This window comes from Arachis hypogaea, chromosome 10 (assembly GCF_003086295.3).
Source record: "Arachis hypogaea cultivar Tifrunner chromosome 10, arahy.Tifrunner.gnm2.J5K5, whole genome shotgun sequence".
Classification (NCBI taxonomy): domain Eukaryota; kingdom Viridiplantae; phylum Streptophyta; class Magnoliopsida; order Fabales; family Fabaceae; genus Arachis; species Arachis hypogaea.
This window is the reverse complement of record NC_092045.1, coordinates 81,239,049-81,260,476: the sequence shown is the minus strand read 5'-3', so window position 1 is coordinate 81,260,476 and position 21,428 is coordinate 81,239,049. Positions and strand designations below refer to the sequence as shown.

The following is a 21,428-nucleotide window of genomic DNA, read 5'->3' as shown; positions in this document are numbered from 1 at the left end:
CATTCAATTGAAGGACTAACTCACCTCTGTTGACATCTATCACAGCTCCTGCTGTGGCTAGGAAAGGTCTTCCAAGGATGATGCAATCATCCTCTTCCTTCCTAGTGTCTAAGATTATGAAATCAGCAGGGATGTAAAGGCCTTCAACCTGTACTAGCACATCCTCCACTAATCCATAAGCTTGTCTCACTGACTTGTCTGCCAATTGTAATGAGAACAAGGCAGGTTGTACCTCAATGATCCCCAACTTCTCCATTATAGAGAGTGGCATAAGATTTATCCCTGACCCTAGATCACATAGAGCTTTTTCAAAGCTCATGGTGCCAATGGTACAAGGTATTAAGAACTTGCCAGGATCTTGTTTCTTTTGAGGTAGAGTTTTCTGAATCCAAGTATCTAGTTCCCTAATGAGCAAGGGAGGTTCACTTTCCCAAGTCTCATTACCAAACAGCTTGGCATTCAGCTTCATGATAGCTCCTAAATATTGAGCAACTTGCTCTCTAGTCACATCTTCATCCTCTTCAGAGGAAGAATAGTCTTCAGAGCTCATGAATGGCAGAAGAAGATTCAATAGAATCTCTATGGTCTCTAGATGAGCCTCAGATTCCTCAGGATCCTTAATAGGAAACTCCTTCTTGCTTGAGGGGCGTCCCAGGAGGTCTTCCTCACTAGGATTTTCGTCCTCCTCCTCCCTAGTGCATTCGGCCACTTTGATTAAATCAATGGCCTTGCACTCTCCTTTTGGATTCTCTTCTGTATTGCTTGGGAGAATACTGGGAGGAGTTTCAATGACTTTCTTACTCAGCTGGCCCACTTGTGCCTCCAAATTTCTAATGGAGGATCTTGTTTCATTCATGAAACTGAAAGTGGCCTTTGACAGATCAGAGACAATATTGGCTAAATTAGAAGTGTTTTGTTCAGAATTCTCTGTCTGTTGCTGAGAAGATGATGAATATGGCTTGCTATTGCCCAGCCTATTGCGTCCACCATTGTTAAAGCCTTGTTGAGGCTTTTGTTGATCCTTCCAGGAGAAATTTGGATGATTTCTCCATGATGGGTTATAGGTGTTTCCATAAGGTTCACCCATGTAATTAACCTCTGCCATGGCAGGGTTCTCAGGATCATAAGCTTCTTCAGAAGCTACCTCTCTAGTACTGTTGGATGCATGTTGCAATCCATTTAGATTTTGAGAGATTATGTTGACCTGTTGAGTCAACATTTTGTTCTGAGCCAATATGGCATTAAGAGCATCAATTTCAAGAACTCCTTTCTTCTGCGGTATCCCATTATTCACGGAATTCCTCTCAGAGGTATACATGAATTGGTTGTTTGCAACCATGTCAATGAGTTCTTGAGCCTCTTCAGGCGTTTTCTTCAGGTGAATAGATCCACCTGCAGAATGGTCCAATGACATTTTCAAAAATTCAGAGAGACCATAATAGAATATATCTAATAGGGTCCATTCTGAAAACATGTCAGATGGACATCTTTTGGTCAACTGCTTGTATCTTTCCCAAGCTTCATAGAGGGATTCACCATCTTTTTGCTTGAAGGTTTGAACATCCACTCTCAGCTTGCTCAGCTTTTGAGGAGGAAAGAATTTATCCAAGAAGGCAGTGACCAGCTTATCCCAGGAGTCCAGGCTATCCTTAGGTTGTGAATCCAACCATATTCTAGCTCTGTCTCTTACAGCAAAAGGGAAAAGCATGAGTCTGTAGACTTCAGGATCTACTCCATTCGTCTTTACAGTCTCACAGATCTGCAAGAACTCAGTTAAGAACGGATAAGGATCTTCAGATGGAAGTCCATAAAACTTGCAGTTTTGTTGCATTAATGCAACTAGTTGAGGCTTAAGCTCAAAGTTATTGGCTCCAATGGCAGGAATGGAGATGCTTCTTCCATCAAACTTGGACGTTGGCTTTGTGAAGTCACCAAGCATTCTCCTTGCATTATTATTATTATTTTTGGCTGCCATCTCCTTCTCTTGTTCGAAAATTTCTGAAAGGTTATTTTTGGATTGTTGTAATTTAGCTTCTCTTAATTTTCTCTTCAGAGTCCTTTCAGGTTCTGGATCAACTTCAACAAGAGTGCCTTTTTCCCTGGATTGTTGTAATTTAGCTTCTCTTAATTTTCTCTTCAGAGTCCTTTCAGGTTCTGGATCAACTTCAACAAGAGTGCCTTTTTCCCTGTTCCTGCTCATATGAAAGAGAAGAAAACAAGAAAAGAAAGAGGAATCCTCTATGTCACAGTATAGAGATTCCTTTATGTTAGTAAAAGAAGAAAGGGGTAGAAGAGTGAAGAAGAACTCGGATTTTTGGATGAAGAGAGGTGAAGAGAAGTGTTAGTAATTAAATAATTAAATAGAATAAGAAAGGAGAGGGAGAATTTCGAAAAAAATTTTGAAAAAGGGGTTAGTAATTTTCGAAAATTAGAGATAAGATAAGATTAGAATTAAAATTTAAAACAATTAATTAATTAAAAAGAAATTTTGAAAAAGGGATGAGATATTTTCGAAAATTAGAGAAGGAAAAGTAGTTAGGTGGTTTTGAAAAAGATAAGAAACAAACAAAAAGTTGGTTAGTTGATTGAAAAAGATTTGAAATCAAATTTTGAAAAAGATAAGAAGATAAGAAGTTAGATAAGATATTTTGAAATCAAATTTTGAAAAAGATAAAATTTTTGAAAAAGATAAGATAAAAGATAAAAAGATTTAATTTTAAAATTGACTTAACTAACAAGAAACTACAAGATAAGATTCTAGAACTTAAAGATTGAACCTTTCTTAACAAGAAAGTAACAAACTTCAAATTTTTGAACCAATCACATTAATTGTTAGCTAATTTTCGAAAATTTGATATAAAGATAAGAAAAAGATTTTGAAAATATTTTGAAAAAGATTTTTGAAATTTTCGAAAATTATAAAAAAAAATGAAAAAGATATGATTTTTGAAAAAGATTTTGAAAAGATAAGATTTTTAAAATTGAAATTTTGACTTGACTTGTGAGAAACAACTAATTTTGAAAACTTTTTGACCAAGTCAACCCAAAATTTCGAAATTTTGGAGGAAAATAAGGAAAAGATATTTTTTTGATTTTTGAATTTTTAATTATGAGAGAGAAAAACAATAAAAATACTCAATGCATGAAATTTTTAGATCAAAACAATGAATGCATGCAAGAATGCTATGAATGTCAAGATGAACACCAAGAACATTTTGAAGATCATGATGAACATCAAGAACATAATTTTGAAAAATTTTTGATGCAAAGAAAACATGCAAGACACCAAACTTAGAAATTTGTAATGCATGGACTCTAATGAACAAAAAATGCATATGAAAAACAACAAACAACACAAAACAAGAAATCATCAAGATCAAACAAGAAGACTTGTCAAGAACAACTTGAAGATCATGAAGAACACTATGAATGCATGAATTTTCGAAAAAATGCAAAAAAAAAATTTTAAAAGCATGCAATTGACACCAAACTTAAAAATTAACACAAGACTCAAACAAAAAACACAAAATATTTTTGATTTTTATAATTTTCTAATTTTTTTGTATTTTTATTAAATTTTTTTTCGAAAACATTTTTGGAAAACGAAAAATAAAAGAAAAATTTTTGAAAAAGATTTTTGAAAAGACAGTTACCTAATCTGAGCAACAAGATGAACCGTCAGTTGTCCATACTCGAACAATCCCCGGCAACGGCGCCAAAAACTTGGTGGACGAAATTGTGATAAAAGAGTTTCAGGCACTGGTAGAGAAGCTCACAACTCCGTTCAACTAACCAGCAAGTGTACTGGGTCGTCCAAGTAATAAACCTTACGTGAGTAAGGGTCGATCCCACAGAGATTGTTGGTATGAAGCAAGCTATGGTCACCTTGTAAATCTCAGTTAGGCAGATTAAATTGGTTTATGGGTTTTTGAAAATAGAAATAAGAAAATAAATAATAAAAGGGATAGAGTACTTATGTAGCTTCATTGGTGGGAATTTCAGATAAGCGAATGAAGATACTGTATGGCTCAAGGACGCCTGCTCTCCCACTGCTTCAACTCAATCCTTCTTACTCCTTTCCATGGCAAGCTGTATGTAGGGCATCACCGTTGTCAATGGCTACATCCCATCCTCTCAGTGAAAACGTTCCTATGCTCTGTCATAGCACGGCTAATCATCTGTCGGTTCTCAATCAGGTTGGAATAGAATCCCTTGATTCTTTTGTGCTTGTCATCACGCCCAGCCTTCAGGAGTTTGAAGCTCGTCATAGTCATTCAATCCCAGGATCCTACTCGGAATACCACAGACAAGGTTTAGACTTTCCGGATCCTCATGAATGCCGCCATCTATCTAGCTTATACCACGAAGATTCTGTTGGGGAATCTAAGAGATACACATTCAAGCTCTTGTTGCATGTAGAACGGAAGCGGTTGTCAATCACGTGCGTTCATAAGTGAGAATGATAATGAGGGTTACTTATCATCACATTCATCATGTTCTTGGGTACGAATGAATATCTTGGAATAAGAATAAGAGAGATTTGAATAAAAGACAATAGAATTGCATTAATACTTGAGGTACAGCAGAGCTCCACACCCTTAATCTATGGTGTGCAGAAACTCCACCGTTGAAAATACATAGGTAAAAGGTTCAGGCATGGCCGAATGGCCAGCCCCCTGAAATGTGCTCAATGGCCTCCTAAGATGAAGAATAATACAAAGCTGAGACCAAAGATAAAACGTGGTCAAAAGACATCTAATACAATAGTTAAATGTTCTATTTATAATAAACTAGCTCCTAGGGTTTACATGAGTAAGTAATTGATGCATAAATTCACTTCCGGGGCCCACTTGGTGTATGTTTGGGCTGAGCTTGATAAATCCACGAGCTAAGGCTTCTCTTGGAGTTGAACTTCGAGTTATGACGTGTTTTGGGCGTTCAACTCCGGATCATGACGTTTTTCTGGCGTTTAACTCCAGACAGCAGCATGAACTTGGCGTTCAACGCCAAGTTACGTCGTCAATCTCCGAATAAAATATGGACTATTATATATTGCTGGAAAGCTCGGGATGTCTACTTTCCAACGCCGTTGAGAGCGCGCCATTTGAAGTTCTGCAGCTCCAGAAAATCCATTTCGAGTGCAGGGAGGTCAGATTCCAACAGCATCAGCAGTCCTTTTGTCAGCCTTCTTCAGAGTTTTGCTCAAGTCCCTCAATTTCAGCCAGAATTTACCTGAAATCACAGAAAAACACACAAACTCATAGTAAAGTCCAGAAATGTTAATTTAACATAAAAACTAATGAAAACATCCCTAAAAGTAGCTCAAACTTACTAAAAACTATCTAAAAACAATGCCAAAAAGCGTATAAATTATCCGCTCATCAGATGCCTTTTATGGGCTGGTTGGTCCGAACTTTGATAGTGTGAGCTTGAAAGTATGGGTGGAATCGCTGAGAAGTGAGTATGAGGGCGTAGGCAAACTTTTCTATCTTTTGATAGTTTAGTTCGGCCTCTTGTAAAGCCTTGCTGATAAAGTAGATGGGTTGTTGCCCACTTTCGTCTTCTCTGACAAGGGCTGATGCTATCGTTCAACTTCCTACTGCAAGGTATAATTTGAGTTCTTACCTTTCCCGTGGTCGATAAGGATGCGTGGTTGCCTCAAGAATTTTTTGAAATCTTGGAAGGCTTGTTCGCACTCCATTGTCCATTCAAACCTCTTTCCCTTCCTTAGTGTTGCGTAAAAGGGAAGAGATCTGATGGCTGATCGGGCTAGAAATCTGGATAGAGCTGCCAGTCTGCCGTTGAGCTGTTATACCCCTTTGACGCAAGTAAGACTTTTCATGTTGAGTATATCCTGACATTTATCTAGGTTTGCCTCGATTCCTCTTTGGGTGAGCATGAAGCCCAGGAATTTGCCAGCTTCTACCGCGAAGGTGCATTTTGTGGGGTTAAGTCGGATACCATGCTTTCTTATGGTGTCGAACACTTTGGCGAGGTCGGACAACAATGATTCCTCACTTTGTGTTTTTACCAGCATGTCAACTATATAGACCTCCATTAGCTTTCCGATGTGGTCAGCGAAGACTTTGTTCATCAGTCTTTGGTAGGTAGCCCCTGCGTTCTTGAGTCCGAAGGGCATAACTATATAGCAATAGTTTGCTTTCGGGGTTAAGAATGATGTCTTCTCTTGGTCGGGTGGGTACATTGGGATTTGATTTTATCTCGAGTAAGCGTCCCTGAAGGAGAGGTACTGATAGCCTCATGAAGCGTCAACTAGTGTGTCGATGTTCGAGAGTGGGTAGGGATCTTTTGGGTAGGCTTTGTTGAGGTCGGTGTAATCAGTGCACATCCGCCACCTTCCATTTGACTTCTTTACCAAGACCACGTTGGCTAGCCACAATGGGTACTTGACCTCCCTTATGAAGCCTGCCTCCAGTAAGGCTTGTACCTGCTCTTCCACAGCTTGGGACCTTTCTGGGCCGAGCATCCTACGCTTCTGTTGCACTGGCCGAGATCCGGGAGATACTGCTAGTTTATGGCACATTAACTTGGGATCCATGATGGGAATGTCTGTGGCCTTCCATGCAAAGAGATCAGCATTATCCTTTAGGATCTGTATCAGCGGTTCCTTTAGATCTCCCTTTAAGGTTCCCCCTATATTTGTTGTTTTATCCTGGGTATCCCCGATCTGGACTTTTCTGGTCTCACCTTCAGATTATAGACGAAGTGCTTCACGAATTCAAACTCCCCCAAGTTCGATGGTATTGATTTCCTCTCCTCTAGGGTTGCCTTTAAGGTTCAGACTTTCATTATAATAGCGTTGCGCGAGCTTTTGGTCTCCTTTTATTGTAGCGATCCCTTCTGGAGTTGGAAACTTCATGCATAGATGTGGAGTAGAAACTACTGCGGCGAGTTGGTTCAGCGTTGTCCGACCTATTAGAGCGTTATAAGTTGAGCTCACATCGACTACGATGTAGTCTATGCTTAATGTCCTGAACCGAGTTCCTTTTCCAAAGGTTGTATGCAGTGAGATGTATCCTAGTAGTTGGATTGGGGTGTCTCCCAGTCCGAATAAGCTATTCGGATATGCTCTGAGCTCTTTATTTTGCAAACCGAGCTTGTCAAAGGCCGATTTGAACAAGATGTCCGTGGCGCTTCCTTGGTCCACCAACGTTCGGTGGAGATTAGCATTGGCGAGTATGATGGTAATGAACATGGGGTCATCATGCCCCAGGATGATGCCTGTGGCGTCTTCTTGAGTGATGGTAATAGCGGGGAGGTCGGGTAATCTGTCCCCGTCTCCGACATGATATACCTCTTTAAAGTGTCTTTTGCGAGATGATTTGGAGATCCCTCCTCCAGCGAATCCTCCATTTATCATATGAACATGCCTCTCAGGGGTGTGAGGTGGATTTTCAACTCGTCCAACCTCTTCATCCCTCCGTCTCTTTCTTGGTTCATTTGCTTTATTGGCTAAGAACCGATCTAGTCGCCCATCTCGTGCCAACTTCTCTATGACATTTTTTAGGTCGAAGCACCCGTTGGTAGTGTCCGTAGACTCGGTGGTATTCGTAATTCTCTGTCTGACTTCCTCCTATTTTGTTTTTTATCGGGTGAGGCAGTGGGATCTTCTCAGTGTTGCATATTTCTTGGTAGACATCCACAAGAGACACCTGAAGAGGGGTGTAGTTGTGGTATTTTCTAGGTTTCTCATTGGGTTGGTCTTCTTTCTTCCTGGATTCTTTATCCTTGTCCCGGGTGGGTAGGAGAATCCAGTTTTTGAGTTATCTCCTAATCGAGAGTTCTCCTCCATGCTGATGTATTTTTCCGCCCTTTCTTGAACCTCATTTAGAGTTGTTGGGTGTTTTTTGGATATTGAGTGGCTAAAAGGTCCTTCTCGCAGGCCATTGATGAGACCCATGATGACTGCTTCTGTTGGCAGACTTTGTATGTCCATACATGCCTTGTTGAATCTTTCCATGTAGTTACGGAGGCTTTTCCGATCTCCTTGCTTAATCCTTAACAAGCTAGGGACATGCTTGGTTTTGTCTTTCTAGATAGAGAATCTAGCTAGGAACTTCTTGGCGAGGTCATCAAAGCTTGCTATTGACCTTGGCGGCAAACTATCAAACCACTTTATTACCGTCTTGGTCAGAGTAGTTGGGAAAGCTTTGCATTGAATGGCGTCCGAGGTGTCTGTGAGATACATCCTGCTTTTGAAATTGCTGAGATGATGGCTTGGGTCAGATGTACCGTCGTATGGGGTCATGTCAGGAGCTTTAAAGTCCTTTGGGACTTTAGCTTTCATGATTTCTTTGGTGAATGGATCTTGGTCCTTGTGGGGGCTATCTTCGTGACTGGATCAATGGTTTTAGCTTTGAGGTTGGCCTCGAGCTTCAGGAGCTTGTCCTCTAGGTCTCGGCGTCGTCTTGCTTCTCTCCAGAGGTCTCTCTCGGCTTCCCACTAAAGCTTAGCCTCTTTTTCTTGCTGTTTGAGACGATCCTGCTGGGCTTGTAGAGCATCTAGAATTTCTCCATTCAGAGACTGCTTGTCTCCCTTAGGTTGAGGTGTGTCTTTTGACGTGGCATCCGTATTTTTAAGCGGCGTTCTTTCTTCCAAACTGGAGTTGTGATCATTGTCGAGGTTGTCCGCCATTGTGATGGGATGACTTCCAGTTCCCCGGTAACGGCGCCAATGTTCCGAGGGTTACCTGAAACTAAAGGTCAATCTCGAATAAGATCTGCTGTTGTAGTCGGAGCTGTTGTGTCCGACTTGTTGGGTCTGGTGGAGTTTCTGATCCTTGATCATCGGAGGGTGATGGCACCTGCAAGAAACTCCGATGCTTAAGTTAGCACGTGCTTTAAGCAGGTTTATTGTGTAGAACAGAGTGTGAGTTATACCTGGGTGCTTCAGTGTATTTATAGTAGTGCAGAGTGACCTTTCTGGAGATAAGTTAGTTATCTTATCTTATCTTTGAGTGAAGTCACCTTATCTTTTAGGCCAGCCATCTTTAGAGTGGGCTGTGGTCTTTTGTATGGGCCTACTTGGGCCTCTGAGGTGATGTGGCCGAGCTCTTTGGAGAGAGGTCGGTGTTGACCAGCATTTATAAGAGGTCGGTCATTTTTGTCTTTATCAAACCGGCTTGCCTATCTCGACCCATGGTATGAACACATAGGGTGTGTAGTAATAGGGAGGACGAGAAGAATTACAAACTGTTGTCGCCCGACCCTAAGGAGAGGGTTAGTTTCCCTCCCTTAACTTGGGAAGAGCGCCTCTTCTTCTATGCCTATGACTACTTCCTTAGCCAGCTTTGTATTACCCTTCCTTTTATTGCCTTTGAAACCGAACTCCTGTGGACCTATAATATGGCCCCTTCACTGCTTCATCCGAACTATTGGGCTTTGATGAAGATTTTTCAGTTATTATGCCAAGAGCTGGGTGTCTGACCTATAATATCCTTTTTTCTTTACCTTTTTGTGTTGACAAAACCTGGGGTGGCCAAGAAGAAGGCTTCTTGGATTTTCTTCCAAGCTACTCAGGGGAAGAAGGTATTTTCGATGTTTTACGACTCTTTTTGGGACTTTAAGAACTATTATTTTAAGGTCTGAGCTGTTGAGGAAGCTCGTCTTTTCTTTTTGGACAAAAATGATGAGCCTACTTTTTTTTATGGTGGCAAAAAGAACCTGTAGCCCCTAAGTACCTTTGGGAAAGTTTAGATGAGGTAGAACAGGCCTTTGTGGCTATTTTAGAGGAACATTAGGAGGTGCCTTCTCATCTGGACAATAAGAGGTTTCTAGGAGATCCTTCCGTCCTCCGTGCCAAACTAGGTAGTATCTGACCTCTTTCTTTACAGATAGTTTTCTTCTATTGTTTGTGAATTTATCCTTTTCCGACTGTGTAATTATTTTCTTGGCTTCTTTTCATAGATGGTTAAATCTTCGGACTCTATGAAGTCTTTTCGGAAGTCCAAGAAGGCGGTGGCTACCCAGAACTTGTCACATAAGACTTTGGGAGAGGGATCTTCAGCACAGTTGCCTCTGAAGAAACCGACGGCTGAGTCTCAGGGTCCGAAAAAGATTATCCCGATTCCGCGAGTTCGAACAGTTCTGTCTTACCCATCTTATACGACCTCTGGTGCTGCCTCCTCTCCTACTTCTGCTGGTCCCCCTCCTAAAAAGCAAAAGACTGTTGGGACTTATAGCCTAGACGACATGATGCATGAAAACTTGTCTCTCAACAAATTTCCCTTCGGCAAGTATACCGAATTGTCGTCAAGTAAAACTCACAATAGAGTGAGGTCGAATCCCACAAAGATTAACGGATTAAGCAAACAATGATTAATTGATTATCCTAGTTAGACAAATCATATTGGAGTGATAAGTAACAAGGAAATGTAAATGGCATAAAAGTAAAGAAAAGCTATAAAGTGCAGAAGAGTAAAATGGCAAGAAAAGTAAATGTAAGAACTAAAAATAAAATGAACATTGGAATCAAGAGATGTTGCAATTCTCCGGATCAAGTTCATTCTCATCTCTTCCTCAATCAATGCATTCATTGATCTCCTTGGAAATCTTAAGTGATTGGATTCCAATTCCTTGGTAACCCAATCTCTCAAATCTTGATCAATAGCCAATTCCTTGGTCAATTGCTCATGAGAAGAGATGAAGTATGGTCACTGATTGTACCACATGCATTTCCCAAATCAAGTATTGGAGGGATTATAGTCACATATCCATCCCAACCCAACTTGGTCCAGCATGAGAAAGCATTTCTAGCATGATCTCTTTATTCCTCTTCCAAGGTTCCAAAGAGATCCAATTATGGAGAGTTTCTTTTCCAAGACAACTAACCAATTGAATTAAGATTGAAAGCTTTCTAGTAAGATCAAGAGAAAAGAAAGAAGAAGAAGAATGAAAACTATAATTGAACCATTGAATCACAATAGAGCTCTCTAACCCAATGAAAAGAGTTAGTTGATCATTGCTCTACTAAAATAGAAAAGGAAGAAAGTGCAGAAAAATAAAGATAAAGATTAAACTGAAATTGAAACTTCAAAATTCATAAATGGAAGGTACAAAGAAAAGAAACTACTCCTAAGGAAGAAAAGAAGAGAAAAGGAAGAAGAGTGGTTGACGGGAGGGGTCCGAAGACCCACTCCCCTTGGAGTGTGCCAATTCACAGAAATTCAAATTGGTCTTCACTCTCTCCCCCTTCCTTCCTTTCTCCTGTATCTAGAATGACTTGAATGTAAAAACTAAGGCCTTTATATAGGCTCTCCTAAATTACAAAATGAAATTAAAAGCAAATTACACTTAAATGAAAATTCCTATTCTAGATGCTTCTTATGGCCTTGATTGGTTGACAATTGTGGGCTTGCTTGCTTGAGCTTTGAAGTAGACTTGAGAGAGAAGTGAGTTAAGTTGAGGTCTAGGTGCTAAAGTTAGTGCTAAATTTAGCCACACTAACGCTACAAGTGTGGCGTTAGTGCTAAAGTTATTGTGGCTAACGTTGCACTTGCTGCCCAGTTGGTGTTTTTGGGGCTTAAAAGATGCCTCTTGTTTGTGCTCCAATTTCATGCCCACTATAGAGTATTATATATCGTTGGAAAGCTCTGAATGTCGGCTTTCTAACGCAACTGGAATCACCTCAATTGGATATGTGTAACTCAAGTTATGCTCCTTTGAAGTGGACATGGTCGCTGGCATAGTCGCTAGCGTTAATGGAAAACGTGAGTCCCGATAACGCTAGCGACCAGGGGCTTTAATATTTCCAAGTTCCGGAGCTCAAAATCAATGTCCACCCCATACTATTATATATTGTTGGAAAGCCCTGGATGTCTACCTTCCAATGCTATTGGAAGCGCATCATTTGGAGCTCTACAGCTCGAGTTACACTTCTTGGAAGGTGAAGAGGTCAGCTGGCCTTACTACAGGTTGATACCATGTTCATCATTGCACTTTAGGGGCAGGTTTTCTCCCTGAAATTTAGTGTCAACCATGTGGTGCCATATATGCTTGCAAAGCTCTGGAATCCTACTTTCCAATGCCATTGGAATTACCTCATTTGGAGTTTTGTGGTTCAAGTTATGCGTGTTTGAAGAAGGCATGGTCAGGCTGTCAGGTGGGACTTTTGCCCACGTTAACTACCACGTTAACTAAGTTAACGTGGGAGTTAACGTGGCTCATAGTGGCTTGTGTGGGCTCATTCCAACGTTAGTGACAATGTTGGGTGTCACTAACGTTGGCGATCACCTCCCTTCTTCACGTTAGCTTCCACGTTAACTAGGTTAACGTGGGAGTTAACGTGGCTTATTGGGGCTTGTGTGGGTTCCTTCCAACGTTAGTGACAATGTTTGGTGTCACTAACGTTGTCGACCACCTTGTTTCTTTACGTTAGCTTCCACGTTAACCTAGTTAACGTGGGAGTTAACGTGGCTTATTGTGACTTGGCCAACGTTAGTGATAAAGTTGAATGTCACTAACGTTGGCTTCCCCTTTACTTCTTAACGTTAGAGGCCACGTTAACTAAGTTAACGTGGCAACTTATGACCTTGGTCCAACGTTAGTGATAATGTTAAGTGTCACTAACGTTGGCTCTATTTCCTTTCTTCAAAGTTAATGCCACTTCCTTCCTTCCACGTTAGTGCCTACGTTAATGTAACTAACGTAGCCACTAACGTGGCTCTTCTCTTCTTCTTTTGGCCTGAAATCAATCAAACAAAGTGCATCAAAGTCTTGCTCTTAATCATGGGATCATGCATCATCCAATTTATTATATAATTCATGCAAAATTCTCATGAAATCATGTAAAGTGCACAATGTATGCTTGAATCAAGATGTAAGTGAATATCTACCCAAAACTCGCTTATTTCCTAAGAAAATGTATGAAACTACCTTAAAAACAGTAAAGAAAAGGTTAGTGAAACTGGCCAAAATGCCCTGGCATCACGACAAAGAGTTTGATGGTGTATGTGGCCTTTGCCACAGAGTTGATTGCTTCTTATGGTCAGGTTTCAACTAACGATGTGTCAATTCCTTACCATCTCGATTTCATATCGAGCAATAGTGTTTGGATGGCCAATCTTAGCACGGCCTTGTCCTGGGTTGTTAAGGAGTCCCCTGTTCGTTCTACCAAGGCATTTATGGAGGAGGCCAAGGCTGAATACAATAGGATAAATGGTCTGAAGGACGAGCTGGATGCCAAGGTTGCTAAGTTGGAGATTACTGTGGAGAGGGAGAAGTCTCGTGCTACTGCTGCAGAGGCAGCTGCAAATCTGGCTGAGGAGACGGCTAAAAAGTACAAGGAGAGCTATACCCACACATATTGCGAGCTCTTAGAGACTAGGGAGAGGCTTCAATCTGCCCAGGATGATTACACTGAGCTTCAAGGCCATATGGTGGACAGTATGACCAACATGTATGAGAACCTAAAGGCCCAGATCCGGGTTCTTGCTCCCAAGCTCGACCTCTCCCTATTCAGCTTGGATAATGTGGTGGAGGATGGCAAGATTGTGCCTGCCCCAGATGATGATGATGAGGGTCCTCCCTTTGCACCACCAGCCAAGGCTTCTACAGCTTCAACTACTGCAACCCCTTCTGCCGAGGTGATCCCTCTTGGGCCTGAGCCTGACCTCGAGATTTTGAATGGGCCAGATATAGTTGTTAGCGCCACCCCGATCTTGACTGTCCCACCTTCTCCCAAGGATGCTACTACCGGGGGGACCTCAGACCTCTCATGATGTTCTTTATATCTCTGTTTTGATTATGTATTGGTATAGTCTGACCTGTGGACTTTGTTGATCTTTTTGCTATGTATTTTGGATAACTCTTTGACACTTAGTTGCTTCCCAGCAACTTTTGTTTTAAAAATAAACACTTTAAACTCTTGGGCTGCCGCTTAGGCAGCCTTTGAGTCTTTAATGTTTTTAATTTATGTCGAATGATGCATTGACTTTGCTTATGTTGATATACTTGTATTTGGAGGTTGTTCTGCAACCTTTGTTTGGAGGAGGTTGCTCTTCAACCTTTTTGTAGGTGTTTTGGGTTTTCTTGGTTTGACACCCTTTGAGGTAGCGTTTGCTGATGCAGGTGGAAACTGTCTCTCAACAAATTTCCTTCGGCAAGTGTACCAAATTTGTCGTCAAATAAAAACTCACAATAGAGTGAGGTCGAATCCCACAGGGATTGATTGATCAAGCAACTTTAATTAGAAGAATGTTCTAGTTGAGCGAATTCAGAATTTGGGTTGAGATTTGCAGAAAATAAAATGGCGGGAATGTAAATAACAGAAAAAGTAAATGCTAGAATTAAAGGGCTGAAAGTAAATGACTGAAAGTAAATTGCAGAATTGTAAATGGGAATGGGGTGTTTGCTCATGAAAGTAAACGCATAAATTAAAGAGAATGGGTGAGATCAGAATTGGGGAGTTCATTGGGCACAGGAGATGTTGCAATTCTCCGGATCAAGTTCATTTTCATCTCTTCCTCAATCAATGCACTCATTGATCTCCTTGGCAATCTTAATTGATTGAATTACAATTTCTTGCAATTCAATCTCTCAAATCTTGATCAATAGCCAATTCCTTGGTCAATTGCTCATGAGAAGAGATGAAGTGTGGTCACTGATTATACCACATGCATTTCCCAAATCAAGTATTGAGAGGATTATAGTCACATATCCATCCAAACCCAATTTGGTCCAGCATGAGAAAGCATTTCTAGCTTGATCTCTTCATTCCTCATTCAAGGCTCAGAAGAGATCCATGTTTGAATAGCTTCTTTTCCAAGATAACTACCCAATGGGATGAAGATCGAAAGCTTTCAAGTAAAATCAAGAGAAAAGATAGAAGAAGAATAATGAAAACTAGTATTGATCCATCAACTTACAACAGAGCTCCCTAACCCAATGAAAGGGGTTTAGTTGTTCATAGCTCTAGAAAATAAAAACAAAGATGGAGAATACATCATGGAACTAGAAGAGCCGAGTAAAATACAGAGAGTAGTGCTATTTTCCAACTTCCAGCCCTCTAAATAATTCAAAGCTACTCCTATATATACTACTCTTCTCAGCTTCTAGTTGGCTCTTCAAGTCTTAGGCCTTTGGATCTTGAGTTTGAAGCAGTTCTCTTCTTTATTTGGGCTTGGTTTTACTTGCAGAGAGAAAGTGTGAAGTGGGCAGAGACTTTAGCTCAGGACGTTAGGGGTGTTAACATTTTAGTGAAAGTATGAGTTCGAGAACGTTAGTGACACTCAACATTGTCACTAACATTCCAATGTACCCCTTTGCCTCACGTTAGAGCCCACGTTAACTAGGTTAACGTGGCTTCTAACGTGGCCTTGCCAACCTTCGAGAATGTTAGTGACATTCAACATTGTCACTAACGTTCCAATGTGCCCCAATGTCTCACGTTAGAGTCCACGTTAACTAGGTTAACGTGGCTTTTAACGTGGCCATTCTTAGCCATCCCCAACGTTAGTGAGAATGTTGAATGTCACTAACGTTGGCTTTGTTCCCCCTTTTAATGTTAGAGGCCACGTTAACTAAGTTAACGTGGACTCTAACGTAGCCACTTATGATCATTGGCCCACTTTAGTGATAATGTTAAGTGTCACTAACGTTGGCTAAAAGTCCCTTCTTCACGTTAGAGTTCACGTTAACTTAGTTAACGTGACTCTTAACGTGGGCAATGATGGCTTCGAGAGTGTTAATGGCAATCACTTTTCTCATTAACTTTGCAAGTTACCTCCCATTCCACGTTAGTGGTAACGTTAATTAGATTAACGTGACTGCTAAGTGGTTCTTCCTTGCTTCCTTTGTTCCTGAAATCAAGCAATAGAGTGCATCAAAGTTCTAGTCCAAGTCATGGGTAATGCAACATACAATTTGTTATTAAACACATGCAAAATCCTCATGAAATCATGTAAAATTCACAATGTATGCTTGAATCAAGGTGTAAGTGAATATCTACCCAAAACTAGCTTATTTGCTAAGGAAATGCATGAAACTACCTTAAAAATAGTAAAGAAAAGGTCAGTGAAACTGGCCAAGATGCCCTGGCATCACAACACCAAACTTAAAGCTTGCTTGTCCCTAAGCAAGTACTAGAACAAGAGAATGATGAATGGAATGCCAAGAGAAATGAGTCATTCTTGTGGAAGTCATGTCACTGATTTTATGGTGGTTTCATGCATAGCAACTTAGGTTCATTCCATTATTGGCTTTCAGACCTTTATCATGTCCTAAAACACTGACTCTGCTTACATCCCATGAGACTTTTATTGATCCTTTTATTGTCATTCCAGGGCTTATTTGTGTTCTTCAAGCTAAGTGCTCTGTAAGGGGGCAACTCTTTAAGATAAGCTTTCAGCCAACACTCTCGAACCAGTTGGTTCAAGGTGCTAGGTGTTGAGACACCCTTAAGGACTTACTCCCTCAAGTCTCTCCCCCATACATACACACCACAGGCATCTAGTTCATTTATTTTCCTTCTTGAGACCTTGGTGTCCAGCACCTCTTTGGGTTACTAAATGCTCTGTAGTAAGGGTTACTCTTGATAGTGGACTTTCAGCTGATAATCCCGAGTTAGTTAACCCAAGTTACCAAGTGATAAGGCACCCCTAAGAGCTTATTCATCCAAGTAAATCCCTCACATAGGAACACCACAAACACATGCCTCAAGATTAAAACCATTGGTGCCTAGCCTTATTGCTTACTCTTTTTCTTTTATTTTTCACTTTAAGTGTTCTTTCCCTTTCTCTGATTAGGATCTTGTTATTTACTTAGTCTCATGGGTATATTCAAAGTATAGTATTCAGGCCAGATAGTTGTCATTCCCACCTTATGGTTGAACCAACTTAGCTAACTTATGATCACACCAAAGACTCATGAATGCACTTCCATATTATGAACTCCACTCTGGTCTATTTAAAACACAACCATTCTCTTTTTCATTTGATTTAAAAGACAAGCATACAATAAGTAATGGTATGATGCAGTAACACTTAAACCAGAAATCATAGACCTAAGCAATAAAACTTAAAATGCAGAATTGAAAAGGTTCAAACTAACATGGAAGCATGTTCTATTCCATACAAGATCTTCCTTATTTAAAGCATAGAAAAAAAATGGAGTAAAGGAGGAACTCCACCACCTTTTACTCTTGTGGCCGTCCATGCTCTTTTCCTTGCTTATCCTCTTGGTGTTTTTCTTGAGTGCTTGTGCTCCCACTTCCTTTGCCTTTCCCAAGCAGTTTCTTCCAGAAGCCAGCATCTTCCATCTTCTTCTTTAGTGTGTCCTTCTGCTATTTCACCTTCCTTTCTTCTTGTTCAACAAACTCTTTTTGGACCTCATCATATGTGGGAATGGCATAATGTAGATGATGCATATTGCTGGACATGTAGTTCAACCTGGCCTGAGTGTTTACGTTGAACTCCTCCCTATGTAACTACCTTCCTTCATTCAGCACATTGAACTCATTGAATGATTTCATTTGAGCTAGTTGCCGCTGGTTGAGTTCTTGAAGGTGTTTATCTTGACGCTCTTGCCTCTCAGTAACTTGGTGGATGGCTTGAGTGAGTTGGGAGTATTGCTCCTGTTGCTGCTCCCTGTGTTATTTCTGCCACTCTTCTTGTTGTCTCATCCAGTTGGACTGAATGTGAAGTATTTGCTCTTGTCCCTCCATTTGTCTCATTCCCAAATCCTCAATGGCTCTTAGAAGGTGAGTCATATTTAGGTTGGCTGGGTCATGATGCTCTTCTTGTTGATATTCTTCTTGATGATATTCCTCTTGATGAGTTCCTTCCTTGGCTTTTTGCTTTCCTATATGTGGCCTTCTTTGTTGCTGAGCAAATGTGGTATAGACTAATCGCTCGAGTGTAACTGGCCTCCCTGGGTTAACCCAGTCTGGATTGCTGTCCTCAAATACCACCCTTGCCTTGTTGCACAGGCGGAGAATGGTGCTGGGGTACCAAAGCCTGGCACCTGAATCAACCTTCTCAGCTGAATCTTGAATTCCCTCGGCGATGAGTTCATGCACATTGATTTCCCCACCATGTACCAAGCAATGCACCATAGTAGCTCGATTGATGTTAACTTCTGAATTATTTGCAGCTGGTAGGATGGACCTCCTTACAAGTTCAAACCACCCATTGGCTTCAGGGCTAAGGTTTCCCCTCTTGATGAACTTGGGCCTGCCATTTACGTACCTCTCCCAATCAGCTGCTATAACACAGATGTCTAACACTATCTCTGAGAGCTCATCATTATCAGGGCTTCTACTTATCCTTTCCTGATAACTGGCCTCATCAAAATGAGGTGATTTCAGGTGAAGAGCTCTTGTTATGGCACTTGGGCTGAAGTCCACCTCCTTGCCTCTCACGTAGCTTTTGAAGGTTGGGGCCTTGGTCTTGTCTTCTCTAACTACATTTGCATAGAATTCTTTGATGAGGTTTCCATTGATCTTCCCCTCTGGACTTGTGAGCAACTGCCACCCCCTCTGTTCGATTTTCACCCGAATCTGTGCTGATTCATTTGCATTGATTTGGAATATTAACTCTGGCAATATCTTTCTGGCCCTTATCCGCTCAAATTCACGCTCATGAAAGGCAATTTTGAATCTCTTCTCATCGAAAGGAACACTCTCCATGGGTTCCTTCCTCTTTTGCCTCTTTGAGCTTGATGATGCCACGAACTTGGGTTGCTGTTTTTGAGGGGGTTGGAGGATACGGATAGATGAAGAGTGGGTTGGCTAGGACAAAGTATGATGAAGGGTTTTAGCAAGCCGAAAGTGTGAAGTGTGAGAGTGAGGGTTTGAATGTGAGGAGTGAGCATGCACTAAGGTTCCCTTATATAGGGAGATCATGAGAGAACGGAAGGTGTGGATTGCAAGAATGGTTGCTTGATGGACGGTTGGGGTTGTGCATGAAGGAAGGACAAGGATCATCACTTAATGAGAGTGAATGGTTCGGTCTTCAAGGGTCTCCTTTCTTCAATGTTGCATGGCAATGTTTCCCCATGCGTTCCTTCTTGAGACAAGTGTGTAGTTCTCTTCATGAAGTGGCCGAATCTTCTTTGTTTAGTTGTCCAATCTATCACTTTTAATGCTCCTTTTCTTTTCCCTATAAAGACAAAACAAGAAAGGTGAGAATAATATCAATACCAAAGACAATTAAAACTTTACGGCAAAGAAAAGAAAAGATTAGATTGTTCCTTTATGAACTCCAACTAACTAACTAACTGCGTGTCCTTATATGCACATTGGTGGCACCTTGCGTTGACACCAAACTTAGTTTGGAGCACTGTGATGAAAAGTTTTGTTCAAAGCTCCCAAGACTAGCATGCATCTTGGTTTGCTTTGAACACCAAACTTGTTCCTCACTATATACTGCACAGTAAGGTTTTCACCAAATATTTGTCAAGTTTGAGTTGGAATTCATAAATGTTGACTTATTCACTATCTTCTAAAAGCATATAAAACATGGGTTGCCTCCCATGAAGCGCTTCTTTAGTGTCACTACCTTGACGTTTCTCCCTCATCAGGGTGGTTGGTGATGACAAGTCATCGTATACCCATTTTTCAAGCTAATTTCACTTGTTTTATTAGTCTTTATGCACTTTCTTGCATTTTAAGTAAGTGATTTGGAATGAAAATGCATAACTTCTTTAAATCAAACAACTACCATTAAATTGATGCTAACTCATGAGGTTTAAGCTAAATTTAATTGATTTTTAATTGATTTATAAGCCTTATGAATTTAGTGATACTTTGATTGGTTGTTTTGATTATTTGAAGGTGAAGAAAAGAAGAAAAGAGGAAGCGTGGCTTAAGAAAGCGTGGCCCAAGAGATAAGAAGTGTGGCGCATAGAAGGAGGAAGCAAACATTGCCCTCCACAAGGGCACACTGCCCTCCAGGAGAGCAACATAATGAACCAAGCCTTGAAAAGCAACATTGCCCTGCCCACAACAAGGGCGGAGCACAATTTGATGCTAAGGATCAAAGAGAGCAAAAACTCTGCCATGCCCTCCTCAAGAGCAATATCGGGCTTCACCCAAGAAAAATTCAAAAGGAATTGCTTCATAATGCTTCTTATGGGTTTCGAACCCAAGGACAAAGAGGAAGGGAGTAGCGCTCAAGCACAATAAAATCAAGCAAAAAGTGGCTTGCTTTCATTCTCCATGAATCGAACACGGCACCATGAGAAAGTAAGGAACTAGGCATGACTATTGGTGCCAAGAAAACCAAGGAAAAAGGAGCAACATGTGCATCCACTGAGTATCGAACGTGGGACTTCACTTTTGACACATTGCCCTGCCCTCCACAAGGGCAGGGCAGCATTTCTTGGTGCATGGCGCAGCATCTTGGCACGGCCAGGACTTGAACACTCGGCCAGCAGCAGCACGCACGGGCAGCAGAATCTGGCGCACCAAGAAAACCCTGCCCTGCCCTCCACAAGGGCAGGGCAGCATCCTGCAGCATCACTCTCACCAAGCGCGCACGCACGAGGCCGCATGCACCATTTCCTGCTCTGCCCTCTACAAGGGCAGGGCAGCCTCCTGGAAGCCACTTTTCTCATGGGCTGAAAATTGGATTAAAAATCCAATTTAATTCATTTCTTCACTAAATCAAAAGCCCATCCAAATACCAAAATCCAAGAATAGAAAGTGTATAAATAGGAGATAGTTTGATGTAATTGGGGAGCTTTTTCTTTACTTTTGACATTTAAAACCTTCTTTTGATTTTTGAGACTTCATTGAGAGCTAGGCACTGAGATTTCAGAGAATTGGGGAGGAGAATTGATCTCTCTTCTTCCTCGTTCTTGCTTGAGCATTTTTACTTTTCTTGTTTGAGTCTTGGGTGTGAAGACTTGAGGAAATTCTGTCTCAATCTCCATTCAAGATCTCTTTAATTCCTCTTCTGCATAATTGAGTTCAATTACATTTCCTGTATTGCTTCCTCTTTAATTTCTTGTTAATTGCTTTGTGAACTTGGATCTGGGAAGGCAATTGAGATCTAGACTTTGCTCTCTAGTCTCTGGAGTCCTGAGATCCCATTTTCCTTTTTGGTTCTTCTGTGAACCCCTGCTGCAATTTAATTTCATTTCCTGTTTGAATTCTAGTTACTTCCAATTCATCTTCTGCTTTATTAATTGTTGCAATTTAATTTCCCTTGCTGAAATTTTGAATTCCCAAACCTCAACTCCCTATTTCCATTCAAGCAATTTATATTTCTTGCACTTTAAGTTACTGCAATTTACATTTCTTGCACTTTAAGTTTTAGTCATTTAATTTCTTGTTCTTTAAGATTCAGCACCTTTACTTTCAGTTCTCTTTAAATTTTGCAATTCATCCCTCTCCCTTTACATTTCCTGCTATTTACTTACTGTTGGATACAAAATCACTCAACCAATACTTGATTCGCTTGACTAAATCAA

The 21,428-nt window shown here is 40.8% G+C and overlaps 1 non-coding gene across 1 annotated transcript; it reads left to right on the top strand.

The window, feature by feature from the left end:
* The first annotated feature begins 1,472 nt into the window (after positions 1-1,472).
* On the top strand, positions 1,473-1,576 carry LOC112718911 (small nucleolar RNA R71). Its single transcript, XR_003161237.1, has one exon. It is a non-coding gene; the product is annotated as a small nucleolar RNA R71 (small nucleolar RNA).
* The last annotated feature ends 19,852 nt before the right edge of the window (positions 1,577-21,428 follow it).